Genomic DNA, 14,644 nt, shown 5'->3' with positions numbered 1-14,644 from the left:
ACAATTTCCCCTGCAGTTTCCACTGAATTCAGAATTCTTCTTCACTTTCGGGGGTACACTGTTGTATAGTGTTGCTATATGCTGCAGCCCTTACTGACCTGATTGGGAGAATTAATGCTGTGGGGATGTGCCTGAACCCAAACCCCAGATCCAAGCATCCCGACATTTAAGAAGAATAGATAAACAAGGAAGCATGATCAGAATTACTTAAAAGCAAAGAGGAAGATTGATTTGATTCTTGTGCCAGTTCAATGTGATTAATGGATTCTCCTTAGAGGTCCTTTGTGCTCCTGTGGGGCGTTGAAGTCTCTCAGCAAAGTAAATTATAAGCAATTGAAACTAATTGATAATAACACCTCATTTTAATATAGTACTTTTCATCTGTAGATCTCAAAGTGCTTTAAAAAGAAGGTCGGTATCATTAGCTCCATTTTACAAATGGGGAAACTGAGGCACAGAGTGATTAAATGACTTGCCCGAGGTCATCCAGCGGGCTGGTGGCAGAGCTAGGAATAGATTCCAGATCTCCTGAGTCCTAGTCCAGTGTCCTATCCTCTAGCCCACACTGAACGTACCCCCACAAGTGAGCAAACATACACATGCATATTTACATGGATGCATATGCACACATACAATAATACAATCCTCTCTGCCTACAAGCCCTGAAGTACTATTAATCCATGCCCCTAATTCTGTCTGGAAGAGCCTATTTTATTGCTGGGTGGGGAAGCTGGCAGCCAAATGACTCTGGCTGAATAGAGCAGCTCAAGGTACTGTAGGAGCCTAACTAATGGCCATATTGGCTCAGCGGTGGGGGGCGGGGGAAGAAAGCTTGCCAGTGAAAATTGCAAAGCTGAGCTTTCAGCCTTCCACCCTTTAAAGGATGAAAATGTAAAGGAAGGTGTCAGAAGTCAATTTGTTTTGGCACAGAGAGAGAGAGAGAAAATACAGCTGGCCTGGAGCCAAGGGGTTCGTACAGGATGCAGCCAAGATGATGGTGTGGGCTTAGGAACAGAGGAGCATTTGTTTGTGTCTCCGTGCTCACTGGCTTGGCACTTGGAGTGGCCTGGGGGATGATTGTGGTGGAGGAAGGGTCGCTTTGCCACACAGGGCTCCTGCCTAGACCCTGTCCAAAGTCCCATTGTGGAAGGAATTCCTTTATCCTCGCTTCAGAGTGATTGGGGAGTGGTGGGGGGGATTAGGGAGGGGGTTGAGGTGCGAAGAGGAGATGATATCATTCAGCTAAGCAACCTTGTCTGTTTTAACCCTTGATATACTGGCATTTTCCAGCTAGCCAGCCAAAAGAATGATTTAAGGGACACACATTAGAGAGAACGGTAATGGAGCTAACTCACTGGCCAACGTATCCCCTCATGGCCTTGCATGGCATTGCAGCAGCTCCACTTGTTTCCCCTGCTAGACAGCTATTTGGCACTGAGACACTCCGCCTCTTCCCACAAAGCTAGCCCTCCAGCCAGGTCATTCTTAGTCTCACGCCTTCTGAGGTAATAAAGAGTCCAACGGGCCAAATGTCCCATGACCCTGTATTGGCTCATCAGTCCCAGCCTGGGCTCTATCGTACTTGCCCTCTCTTCCTCAGGGAGACTTTCTTACCTCCCTTTCCTAGGCATGGTGGGGAATCTAGGCCCACGCTCTCCTCTAGGTTCCAGCCCAGGGACACTCCGTGTAAGCACCTAAGACCTGCTACTGATGACCCTTTCTGCTTCCCTGGGCTGCTTCTCACCTCCACCTGTCCATGGGTACCTTTCCCAGGACTATATCTCCAGCCCCCTCTGTTGGGAAGTCTGATTCCTTGCACAGTTCTTGCCAGTCTGTTGCTGAGGAGCCTCTTCTTGGCAGGACCCAGCCTCCCCGGCAGCTGCCTGGAAGCCCTTGACACTGCTGCCCTTTCCTTTCAGCATGGAATGTTGCACCTCTCCTCTCTTGATTCTCCCCTGTTGACCCTACAGACCTTCCTTTATAGGAACTACCCACACTGGTTCTCCCTAGCTGGGCCTAATTTTTAATTACCTGTCCAGGTACCACAGAATTGGGCTCCCCAGTTGCTCTTAACCCTGTCACTGACAGTGTGGGGTTTATACACCCCCATCACAAGAACCAACTCCTACATTCAGGTAACACAAAGTCTGCAGACGAAGTTTAAAATAGTTGGTGAAGCCCACCCCTCTACTGCCACTACCATCCTCCTGACTATTTTTCATTTTCACTTCTGCCCCTGAACTTTCATGTTCTGGCTAGGACTGGAAAATCCAGAACATCAGGAGGTTACTCTCATGAGCTGTTGAGCCTCATTTAACAGACCCAAGTAGCTTAGAAATAATTTAGGTGCTTAACTAAACTGATGTTAAAACCTGAACCTGTCAAGACCCCTATGTCACTAACATATGGCCACCATCTCCAGAGGGTTAGTGCCCTGTAAGAAAAAATCTTCCTCCTGATATCTCTGTCTTCAGATTATTTTACCTTTGCTGGAGTAGTGGGGAATGGAATAGGATAGGATAGAAATAGACCAGATTTAGATTTAGGTAGGTTTCAGAGTAGCAGCCGTGTTAGTCTGTATTTGCAAAAAGAAAAGGAGTACTTGTGGCACCTTAGAGACTAACCAATTTATTTGAGCATAAGCTTTCGTGAGCTACAGCTCACTTCATCGGATGCATAAAGTGGAAAATGCAGTGAGGATGTTTTATACACACAGTCCATGAAAAAATGGGTGTTTATCGCTTCAAAAGGTTTTCTCTCCCCCCACCCCCCACTTTCCTGCTGGTAATAGCTTATCTAAAGTGATCACTCTCCTTACAATGTGTATGATAATCAAGGTGGGCCATTTCCAGCACAAATCCAGGGTTTAACAAGAACATCTGAGGAACAGTGGGGGGGGGGGTAGGAAAAAACAAGGGGAAATAGGTTACCTTGCATAATAATTTAACCATTCCCAGTCTCTATTCAAGCCTAAGTTAATTGTATCCAATTTGCAAATGAATTCCAATTCAGCAGTCTCTCGCTGGAGTCTGGTTTTGAAGTTTTTCTGTTGTAATATTGCAACTTTCATGTCTGTAATCGCATGACCAGAGAGATTGAAGTGTTCTCCAACTGGTTTATGAATGTTATAATTCTTGACATCTGATTTGTGTCCATTTATTCTTTTACATAGAGACTGTCCAGTTTGACCAATGGACATGGCAGAGGGGCATTGCTTGCACATGATGGCATATATCACATTGGTGGATGTGCAGGTGAACGAGCCTCTGATAGTGTGGCTGATGTGATTAGGCCCTGTGATGGTGTCCCCTGAATAGATATGTGGGCACAGTTGGCAACGGGCTTTGTTGCAAGGATAGGTTCCTGGGTTAGTGGTTCTGTTGTGTGGTATGTAGTTGCTGGTGAGTATTCGCTTCAGGTTGGGGGGCTGTCTGTAGGCAAGGACTGGCCTGTCTCCCAAGATTTGTGAGAGTGATGGGTCGTCCTTCAGGATAGGTTGTAGATCCTTGATAATGCGTTGGAGAGGTTTTAGTTGGGGGCTGAAGGTGATGGCTAGTGGCGTTCTATTATTTTCTTTGTTAGGCCTGTCCTGTAGTAGGTGACTTCTGGGTACTCTTCTGGCTCTGTCAATCTGTTTCTTCACTTCAGCAGGTGAGTATTGTAGTGTATATTGCTTGCCATTCTTACAACTACAATACCCACCTGCTGAAGTGAAGAAACAGATTGACAGAGCCAGAAGAGTACCCAGAAGTCACCTACTACAGGACAGGCCTAACAAAGAAAATAATAGAACGCCACTAGCCGTCACCTTCAGCCCCCAACTAAAACCTCTCCAACGCATTATCAAGGATCTACAACCTATCCTGAAGGACGACCCATCACTCTCACAAATCTTGGGAGACAGGCCAGTCCTTGCCTACAGACAGCCCCCCAACCTGAAGCAAATACTCACCAGCAACTACATACCACACAACAGAACCACTAACCCAGGAACCTATCCTTGCAACAAAGCCTGCTGCCTACTGTGCCCACATATCTATTCAGGGGACACCATCACAGGGCCTAATCACATCAGCCACACTATCAGAGGCTCGTTCACCTGCACATCCACCAATGTGATATATGCCATCATGTGCAAGCAATGCCCCTCTGCCATGTACATTGGTCAAACTGGACAGTCTCTATGTAAAAGAATAAATGGACACAAATCAGATGTCAAGAATTATAACATTCATAAACCAGTTGGAGAACACTTCAATCTCTCTGGTCACGCGATTACAGACATGAAAGTTGCAATATTACAACAGAAAAACTTCAAAACCAGACTCCAGCGAGAGACTGCTGAATTGGAATTCATTTGCAAATTGGATACAATTAACTTAGGCTTGAATAGAGACTGGGAATGGTTAAATTATTATGCAAGGTAACCTATTTCCCCTTGTTTTTTCCTACCCCCCCTCCACTGTTCCTCAGATGTTCTTGTTAAACCCTGGATTTGTGCTGGAAATGGCCCACCTTGATTATCATACACATTGTACGGAGAGTGATCACTTTAGATAAGCTATTACCAGCAGGAAAGTGGGGGGTGGGGGGAGAGAAAACCTTTTGAAGTGATAAACACCCATTTTTTCATGGTCTGTGTGTGCAAAACATCCTCACTCCATTTTCCACTTTATGCATCCGATGAAGTGAGCTGTAGCTCACGAAAGCTTATGCTCAAATAAATTGGTTAGTTGCTAAGGTGCCACAAGTACTCCTTTTCTTTTTTAGATTTAGATAGTAATCCTGCCCGCATCGAACGAGTCTGAGAAGGTATCTTCCCACTTGCAATTCTTGTGTTTGGGTTTCTGCATATGGAAACTGTTACTTTGAATTATTACAAATAATTACTTAGTGACATTGGAATTCCTAGGCACACAATCACATCGATATTAACCCTCCTTCCCGCACACTGCATTCATTCACCCCGGTTACACTAAAGACATCATTGAGTCCTGTTCAGTTTTCATGTTGAAAGATTTGGCCAATGCCTGCAGCCCCAGGTTGCCACTTTTGGGAAAGTGAGTTGCATGCAGGACAGTTAGTCACAGCAGCTTTTACAGGGCTGAGGTGTTCTGCAAGGATGCTGAGACCCCCTATAAACCTCATGAGGACTGGATGGTCTAAGAAGCAATCAGAACGCTTTGCTTGAGCCATTACTGCCCTGGGGAAATCATTTACTGGGGCAGTAAAATTTCCTTACATGAGAACTATAAATGTTTATACAAAATCTTGAACGTCTCCCAACAATCTGCAAACTCTCATCTAACTTCACTTTTTACAAATATATTACAAGAGTTGCAAGATCTATCCCTGCTACCTGCACACACATTGTTTGTGTTCTTGTATACTAGAGCTTTGGATACTGGAGTGATCTCCAGAAACATTTTCCACACAGACTGCAAAGCCCGACCAGGTAAAGTTTGTTGGGATATAGCACCCCCTACAAACAGTTAAAAGCATCGCTCCATAGGTGCTGGGATCTCACATACCCTTTGGGCAGATTAAAAACGTCATCCTATGAATACTGGAAAATTGTCTCCATATGTGTGAAGGACATAGTATTCCCATCAGACTGGTAATTGTATCACATTATGAGAGTAAGGAGATGGTGGCCACTCACAGTCTAGTCACACATTATCACACATTTGGAGGAAATGAATGGTTATTTGTGATCCCTAGGGCACTGAAGAGTTAACAGCCACCAGTTAGGAGCCCCCATGACTTGGTGCCCCCTGCCTCTCTCCACCAATAGAATGATGAATTAAGGTGGAAGGGAGAGAAGAGAGAAGCAAATCAAAGCCTAATTCTGTGAGGCACTGAGTGCCCTTGGCTCCTCCTGGTCATTGAGGTCCCATCAGCACTTTGCAGGAGGTGCTCAGCACCACACAGCATGGGGACTCTCATCTGTGAGCCCCCCAGATTCTGGCAACAGGAAGGAAAGGCTGGAGGGTGAGAGCTGTGGCTCAACTGTTCTCATAGGCAACCAGAGCTGATCGGAGCCTCAGGGGCAGCATTAACATAAGATGGCGTTTCACTCTTTGTCTGGGGAGTGAGATGAAATTAGAGTCTCTTTGAAACCCACTGAGGCATCCTGCCCTCCTCCCCTGTAGACCCAGAGCCGGTGTATGTGGGAATTACAGAAAAGAGATTTGTTTTCAGTGTGGGAGGGGAGAATCTCAGGGGAGAAGGGAACATTTACTGTATTTGGCTTTTCTTAAAGCCCATCCATCAATGTGCACTGGACAGCTGGGGCTGCAGACAAGGCTGGGAGGAGAGACAATATTAACCTGGGACCCTGAGGGGAACAATGGAAGGAAGTGCAGACTAAAAGAATAACACAACCCAGAGGTGGGGGTTGCAGAGAGCAAAAGAGAGAGAGGGCATGAAGGAGATAGGTCACGGATGGAGAGGAGGGGGTGAGAAATAGAGCTAACCACTCCCAGGACTGGCCCTCTGCATGCCTGTTCGGTTCTCAGGCATGCTGCAGAGAAGAGTTAGGGTTATGCTCTGTCTCTTGTGTTAGAGAGCTTGCAGAGCAGTGTATTCCCAAGGGATCAGTGTGACCACAACAGCAAAATACCAGCATACTTCTCTGTCCCTTGGCAGCCCTTCCCCTGATACTGTGAATTGAAAGGGCCCAGTACCACAAGAACTCTTTGTTGCTTCTGTATGCAGTGTGCCCACTTGCCGTGACAGAGGGGAAGGGTCCCAAAATATGTGGGACAAGCTTGACTTCCAAAGGTCCAGCTTTCAAGCCCAGCCCGTGGGAGGAATCAGTTTCCCCAGTTTATCGTGAGCACAAGGATGTTACATCTATGTGTGACAATATTACAAAAAGCCATCGAATAGCGAAGACACCAAAGGCTTATCACAGGGTGCGTATCCCGTTGAATTCCTAGCAATTAGAGCAGACGTACTGCAAGACAGGACTCTCGGCTCTATTCCTGACTCTGCCAATGATTTATTGTTTAATCTTGGGGAAATCACCTCTCTATACATCAGTTTCCCCAGCTGTAAAACTGAGATAATGATACTCACCTACCTATAGAAGGGCGAAGTATTCTTATAACCATTTGTCTTGGAAGAGTAGTTAGGAGGTTATTTATTCTGGTGTCTGGGAGACTGGGGTGCACACATCTGACTGATCCTCTCTGCTGAAAAAACATAGGCTATCTGTGGTATTTTGTAGGCTTGATGCAGGTGGATTTTGCACATAAGCGAAAGGCCCAGTGCTGACTTCTTTTATGAAATTTGTCAGTGAGCGGACCATCTGGAGCCATGGAATGGTTCAAGCACATGCCGAAATGGATGAAAAGTGCACTGGCCGTAAGGGCTGTGATTTCTGATGGGGCTGCAAAACATGAATAGTAGCAAGGCCACAAAAGAAATGGGGAGGTGCTGCTTGGATTCGTTCGTTGTATAACTCTGGGTGAACACTGCTGTGAGAGCCACTGCTAACCAAAGAGGGATTTGAAGTATACGCTGCCCATTTAATGTGCTCCAATACATATTTCTGGGGTGCTACAAACAAGGTGATGTGACACTTGCCTTCACAGTACTTCCCTGAAAGCAGCACTTCTGGGAATGAAGATAAAGGGCCCAGTGGGACCCTGAGAAGACAGGCAATGGCACCCAGGCATCAGTGCCCAAAGTGAGTACACAGCAATGCACAGAGCAGGTATTCAGGGATGCCGATAGCATATAGGCAGCTGTTCCCAGAGCAGATAGCCAGTGGCATCAGGTTAGCCAGGCACTGACACTCTCCAGACATCCTACTTGAAGGCTGCTGAACACCCCACCTTTAGAAATGCAGCTGGGTTTGTCTCTTGCATGGACGCTGTCAAGGCTCCTTCCCCACTCTGAACTCTAGGGTACAGATGTGGGGACCTGCATGAAAACCCCCTAAACTTATTTTTACCAGCTTAGGTTAAAACTTCCCCAAGGTACAAACTCTTTTACCTTTTGCCCTTGGACTTTTTTGCTGCCACCACCAAGCGTCTAACAAATAGATAATCAGGAAGAGCCCGTTTGGAAATGTCTTTCCCTCCAAAATCCTCCCCAAACCCTACACCCCCTTTCCCGGGGAAGGCTTGATAAAAATCCCCATCAATTTGCATAAGTGAACACAGACCCAAACCCTTGGATCTTGAGAACAATGAAAAAACAATCAGGTTCTTAAAAGAAGAATTTTAATAGAAGAAAAAGTAAAAAGAATCACCTCTGTAAAATCAGGATGGTAAATACCTTATAGGGTAATCAGATTCAAAACATAGAGAATCCCTCTAGGCAAAACCTTAAGTTACAAAAAGACACAAAAACAGGAATATACATTCCATTCAGCACAGCTTATTTTCTCAGCCATTTAAACAAACAGAATCTAACGCATCTCTAGCTAGATTACTTAGTAAGTTCTAAGACTCCATTCCTGTTCTGTTCCTGGCAAAAGCATCACACAGACAGAGAGCCTTTGTTTCTCCCCCCCTCCAGCTTTTGAAAGTATCTTGTCTCCTCATTGGTCATTTTGGTCAGGTGCCAGCGAGGTTATCCTAGCTTCTTAACTCTTTACACGTGAAAGGGTTTTTCCTCTGGCCAGGAGGGATTTTAAAGGTGTTTACCCTTCCCTTTATATTTATGACAGACGCATAGTAATTCCATCCTGTTACTTGATCTTTGCATATTTAACGTTTAATGAGCATGACTCAAGGGAACAAGATATGGAGCCTTTCACAGCAAAATCATGGTTCTAATCCAACCCAGGATGGGTAATGAATGGAAGTCAGTGCCATCTGAGAGCTGTTCCTTGGGCTCTGCAAAATGAGTTGTTGAGTCCTGAGCCAGTTCCTAGTAGGCAGGTGCCCAGGTCACTAAAACCACGCTCTTAACTGGCACTGTTGTTGGCAATCTTAGCAGAGACGCCAAGGACTGATGAGACCAACAAGGCTGAATTCTTTTCTCACCCATCAATGTGGACCCTCTTGCTCAGGAAGGAATCATATCAGCTTGTGTGGAATGCTTGCATTGCTGATGCCCATGCCTGTATGAGTGCCCTGGACCAAGTAATTTCATCACCAGTGGCATCAATTCATCACCTTTGTCGAGCACTATGTTCACTTAAAAAAATTAGAAAAAAGTAATAGAAACGTGGCTGCCACAAATGGCAGCAATAACTTTGTAGTATGTCATGCATGAAAAGGCTTGTCCAAGCAAATGAAGGTGCAAGTCAAACCTATACATTCCCAGATTAGTGTTGATCCAATTTTAATACCTCTGTGTGATACAGAAAACCCATTTCAGACCCCAGAGCTACCTGGCTAGATTAGGAATTGCTACTGTGTACAGTGGCTTGGAGGTGCCAAGGAGAGTTAATAAATCTTGAATATTTAAAAACCCTTACAAGAGAGGTTCATTATGTAGATATAAAACCAATTTTAATTGCAAGAGATCTATCAAAATGTTTATGAACCTGTAGCTGTGTAACATAAATTCTGTCTGGGAAGTTTTGTGGCTGAAGAAGATATGCAATAAAAAAGTTAGGCTAAACAAATGGGCAAAGGGGGCATTGGGAATATTAAACAGATTTAATATGCATATGCTTGGGCTAAAATAAATTTTGGACATATTTATCAATCCTCACACACCTTAGCATTTGGAATGTAAGTACAAAATAATAAGATCGGACTCCTGTAAGTTTTGTTTTCTCACTATATAGCTGCTTCCCAAGACATCCAAAGAAAAGGCTGGTAAGTCATGGTGCCTCCATGTAAGAAATGAAAACTTCACGAACTTTCCAACACTTTCTGACATCACTGCCCAGAATTCTAACAACTTTATGCAAGATCTATGGGAGTTGGGTAACGGATAGACAGAGCTGAACAAAATACCAGTTTGCACCACGTTAGTGATGCATTGGGAGGAACCAATGGAACCAGACTGCCTCTGCAGTTTTCTCTAGGTCACACTCCTAATGATTATAATCATAAGTGGCTTTTATATAGCATCATAAATAGCCCTTATATAGCATTTTATATCCACAGATCTCAAAGACCTTTACAAAGATAGGGACACTACCCAGAAAGATAATGGAGCAAATAATAAAGCAATCAATTTGTTAACATCTAGACGATAATAAGGTGATAAGTAACAGACAGCATGGATTTGTCAAAAACAAATCATGTCAGTCTAACCTGATAGCTTTCTTTGACAAGGTAACAAGCCTTGTGGATGCGGGGAAGCGGTAGATGTGGTATATCTTGACTTTAGTAAAGCTTTTGATACTATCATACATGACCTTCTCATAAACAAACTAGGGAAATGCAACCTAGATGGAGCTACTATGAGATGGGTGCAAAACTGGTTGGAAAACCATTCCCAGAGAGTAGTTCTCAGTGGTTCTCAGTCATGCAGGAAGGGCATAATGAGTGGAGTCCCGCAGGGGTCAGTTCTGGGTCTGGTTCTGTTCAATATCTTCATCAGTGATTTAGATAATGGCATAGAGAATACATTTCTAAAGTTTGCAGATGATACCAAGCTGGGAGGGGTTGCAAGTGCTTTGGAGGATAGGATTAAAATTCAAAATGATCTGGACAAACTGGAGAAATGGTCTGATGTCAATAGGATGAAATTCAATAAGGACAAATGCAAAGTACTCCATTTAGGAAGGAACAATCAGTAGCACACATACAAAATGGGAAATGAATGCCTAGGAAGGAGTATTGTGGAAAGGGATCTGGGGGTCATAGTGGACCACAAGCTCAATATGAGTCAACAGTGTAACGCTGTTGCAAAAAAAGCGAACACCCTTCTGGGATGTATTAGCAGGAGTTTTGTAAGCAAGACACGAGAAGTAATTATTCCACTCTACTCTGCACTGATTAGGTCTCAGCTGGAGTACTGTGTCCAGTTCTGGGTGCCACATTTCAGGAAGGAAGTGGACAAATTGGAGAGAGTCCAGAGAAGAGCGACAAAAATGATTAAAGGTCTAGAAAACATGACCAATGAGGAAGATTTAAAAAATTGGGTTTGTTTAGTCTGGAAAAGAGAAGTTTGAGAGGTGACATGATAACAATTTTCAAGTATGTAAAAGGTTATTACAAGTAGGAGGAAGAAAAAATTTTTTCGTAACCTCTGAGGACAGGACAAGAAGCAATGGGATTAAATTGCAGCAAGGGAGATTTTGTCAGGGTGGTTAAGCACTGGAATAAATTGCCTAGGGAGGTTGTGGAATCTAGATAATACTTAGTCCTGCCATGAGTGCAGGGGACTGGACTAGATGACCTCTCAAGGTCCCTTCCAGTTCTATGATTCTATGATTATTAGCTCCATTACTGAGAAGTGAAGTGGCTTCTTCTAAGGCTACGGCTACACCACAAACCAGGGGTGTGATTCCCCTGCTCATTTACACATAGTCACACTAGCTCTCATCTAACTAGCTTGACTATAAATTACAGTGTATCTGTGGTAGCACTGGTAATGGCAGCAGAAACACTTCTGAGCCATGCAAAGTACAATCTGGCCTGAAGCCGGTAGGTATGTACGCCTCCACTCCTGCTGCCTGTGCTAATACAGGAGACTCCTATTTACACCAGCACCAATTCAGTGAGAGCTAGCACAGGTATATGTACAAAAACCAGAAAACCACACCGGTCGCTCACAGTGTCAACATAGCCTAAGTGATATGGCGAGTCAGTGGCAGAACTGGGGCTAGAAATCAGACCTTCATCAGTATGATGCCAATTAGAAGATCGAGCTTTCCCCACATATTTCTGCCAATGCCTCCCAGTCCCAACTTGCAACCCCCTTTTATTCCAATCCTGAGTCTCCACACAACTCATTTCTAAAATATCCCCTGCTACTTCGGTTTTGACCATCAGTAACCTTGCTGTGTCAGGCCTGGGCTCCCTTGCTCAAAGACCCACTATTTCACTTCAATCCTTAACTGCTTCACTTACTTGTTCCAGTTCTAGATCTCCTCCCCGAGTACTCTGCCAATGCACCTCATTCCTGACCTAAGCAACCCGTTAGTTATGTCAGACTGTGTAGTGGTTTTGCATACAAGTGTCCACCAGAAAGTAGAATGGGAACCACCAAATGCATTCAACTTAACCAAAAAGGGTTTTGGAGATGAGCCTATGTTCTGGTTACCAACAAACAGATATGAACATGGTGTACCAGGCCTTCCCAATCCCCGGTTAGAGGCCCCGCTGCTCTGCTACACCCCACTCCAGGAAACAGCTCTCTGAAAAGAAAAGAGCAGTGAGTATTAGACCTCCAGGCTTGCCTAGAAAGACATCATGGCAACAGCCATTTTGTGAACCATTGAGATCTGGCCCTCCAGCAGCCAGTCAAGGCCCAACAGGCTGAAATAAAAGGAGCTGCCTGCTGCTAGCAAAGCAGTTCCTGGCTGGAGCAAGGAGGGATGCTCCCTAGGCCACCGATCAAGGAATCAGGGTGGGCCAGGGTTCACTGCTGGCCACAACTGGTGTCAGGAGTTCAGGAGGAACCCTGCTGAGCTAACTGGGGAGAGGGAATTAAGCCCAGATGGGTAGGAAGCCATTTTAGTTATAATTAATTCCAAAGGGCAAGGAACTTTTTCTATTTGAGTGTGTTGTGCCCTGAAGGGGTTTGGATGTGTGACCCGGCTGGAGGGCTGAGCCACAGAAGACCTGCAGAGACGGAGTGATAACCTGCAGAGGGTACAGGGAACTGAAGAAAATGGCAGCACCACTGGAGGAAGGGAGGGATGCTCAAAGACATACTTCCCACCCACCGCAGGCTATATCTTCAAATACTAAAAATATTGGAAATATGGGCAAACGATAACAAAATTATGGAAAAATGCAAGTTAATATGGCTAGAGAACAATAACCCAAAGTACATTTATTCAATGGAAGGAAGATATAGGTAACATGAGTGCTGCAAAAGCACTGTATTCTATTCCATGCTGAGCAACACATTACCAAAAAGATAGTGATAAACAGGAAGGAATCTAGCAAAGAGCAACAAAATGAGTGGGAGACTAGAGGGAAAATCTCAAAGAAGGATGAAAGGAGATTTTAAAATGGATATCTCTTTAAAGAATGAATAAGGGAGCAATTCTATATCTAATGTATAATTTTTATCTCTGTATGTAGTACCTGATAATGTAAGTGTAAATACCAGGCGTGGAGAACTGTTTATAATGGCCCAACGGGATATAACAAGGAGCAATGGATTGAAATTAAGAAGGGGAAAACTTAAGTAGAATACCAGGAAAAGTTCTTGTCAGTGAGATGTATTAGGCTGTTAATAGTCTCCCTGAAAAAAATGTTGTAAGCTCCATCAGCTGAGAAATTTAAAACTTGTCTTACGTAAACAATAGTAAGCATCCAACAGGGAACAATGCTGCATTAGCCCCAGTGAGATGGACTAGATGTACTAACAGATCTTTTTTCATCTTTAACTTCTGTCAGGCATCTCTGGAATGCCTGAGACACGCCAAACTACAGGCAAATTTATACAAATTCCTAATCCATATACAGGGAAAAGGTTTGAAAGAGCCCTCACTGCAAAGTCCACCAGGCTTCAAGCAGTCTGATTTGGCTTCCAGAAGCAACATAGATTTAGTGTAGTGGTGAAAAACATTTGATTCCCCAATTATTTTCCATTGAGCTGGACACTCCCATAGTGATGAAAACTCTCACAGAACCCCAGTGAATTGTCTTGCGCTGTAACTGCCTCAAGTGGGTGTAACCTAGAACTGGTCAAAGAGTAAAAAAAAAACCAAAAACCCAACACACTGATTCACAAATATGTCACGGATGAATATACTAAATCTGGCTCACTTTCATTGGGAGTGAGGGGGGACATGCTCTTGTTTGTTATTCAGGAGTTTTTGCATGGCTGTAGGGTATTCATGAAGACACTTGCACTTATTGTATTTATATTTACAGTGAGTCTGCAGCTTCCCCATTTGCAGGGGCGGGAAGCGATACAGCCAGTCCTGCCTACCTTTGCCTTCCTTCAGGCTGCCAATCCTCTCCTCCAGCACTTCCTTCCTGTTTGCTTATATAATCCCAGTTGCTGGAGTTGCTTCCCCCTCAAGTAGGTCCTCAGCTGATGTTCTACTCAGTTAATTGATACCCTCTGTCAACTACATGTCTTTCCGTTAGGTCCCAATTAATATATACTGGTGGTTATTCGAGTGACAGGGTGCCTAGTTAGCTCCTGACTCTGCATACCCTGTTATAGGGTCATAGTGAAAGAAGACCATGATTAACTGGAGCTGATTTCCCAAAATTCCCGAAAACGGTAAACATTGAGGACATACCTTAAAACTTCACAAGAGGGTTACAAAAACAGAGCTGAGCTGCCAGTGAACATGGGAATTGCTAGGGCCTGCCAGACCTTTACAAAGCCCAATGCTGCTTGTGCAGCGCTGTCTTCCCCTGTCCCCTCCTATCCTGGCATGCTGGGCATGCAAGTGTGTATGTGCTGGGGCCTCTTCAGGGCAAACAATTTCCAGTCATGCAGAAATTGTACATTTCAGGCATTCTGGTGCCTGTTTAAAAAAAGGCCCAACTATTTTCAGCTTTTTGCTTTAGTTGGTGTTTAATAAGGGTTAATG

Source organism: Eretmochelys imbricata, chromosome 9 (assembly GCF_965152235.1).
Source record: "Eretmochelys imbricata isolate rEreImb1 chromosome 9, rEreImb1.hap1, whole genome shotgun sequence".
In the NCBI taxonomy this organism is placed as follows: domain Eukaryota; kingdom Metazoa; phylum Chordata; order Testudines; family Cheloniidae; genus Eretmochelys; species Eretmochelys imbricata.
Note: the sequence above shows the minus strand (reverse complement) of the source record.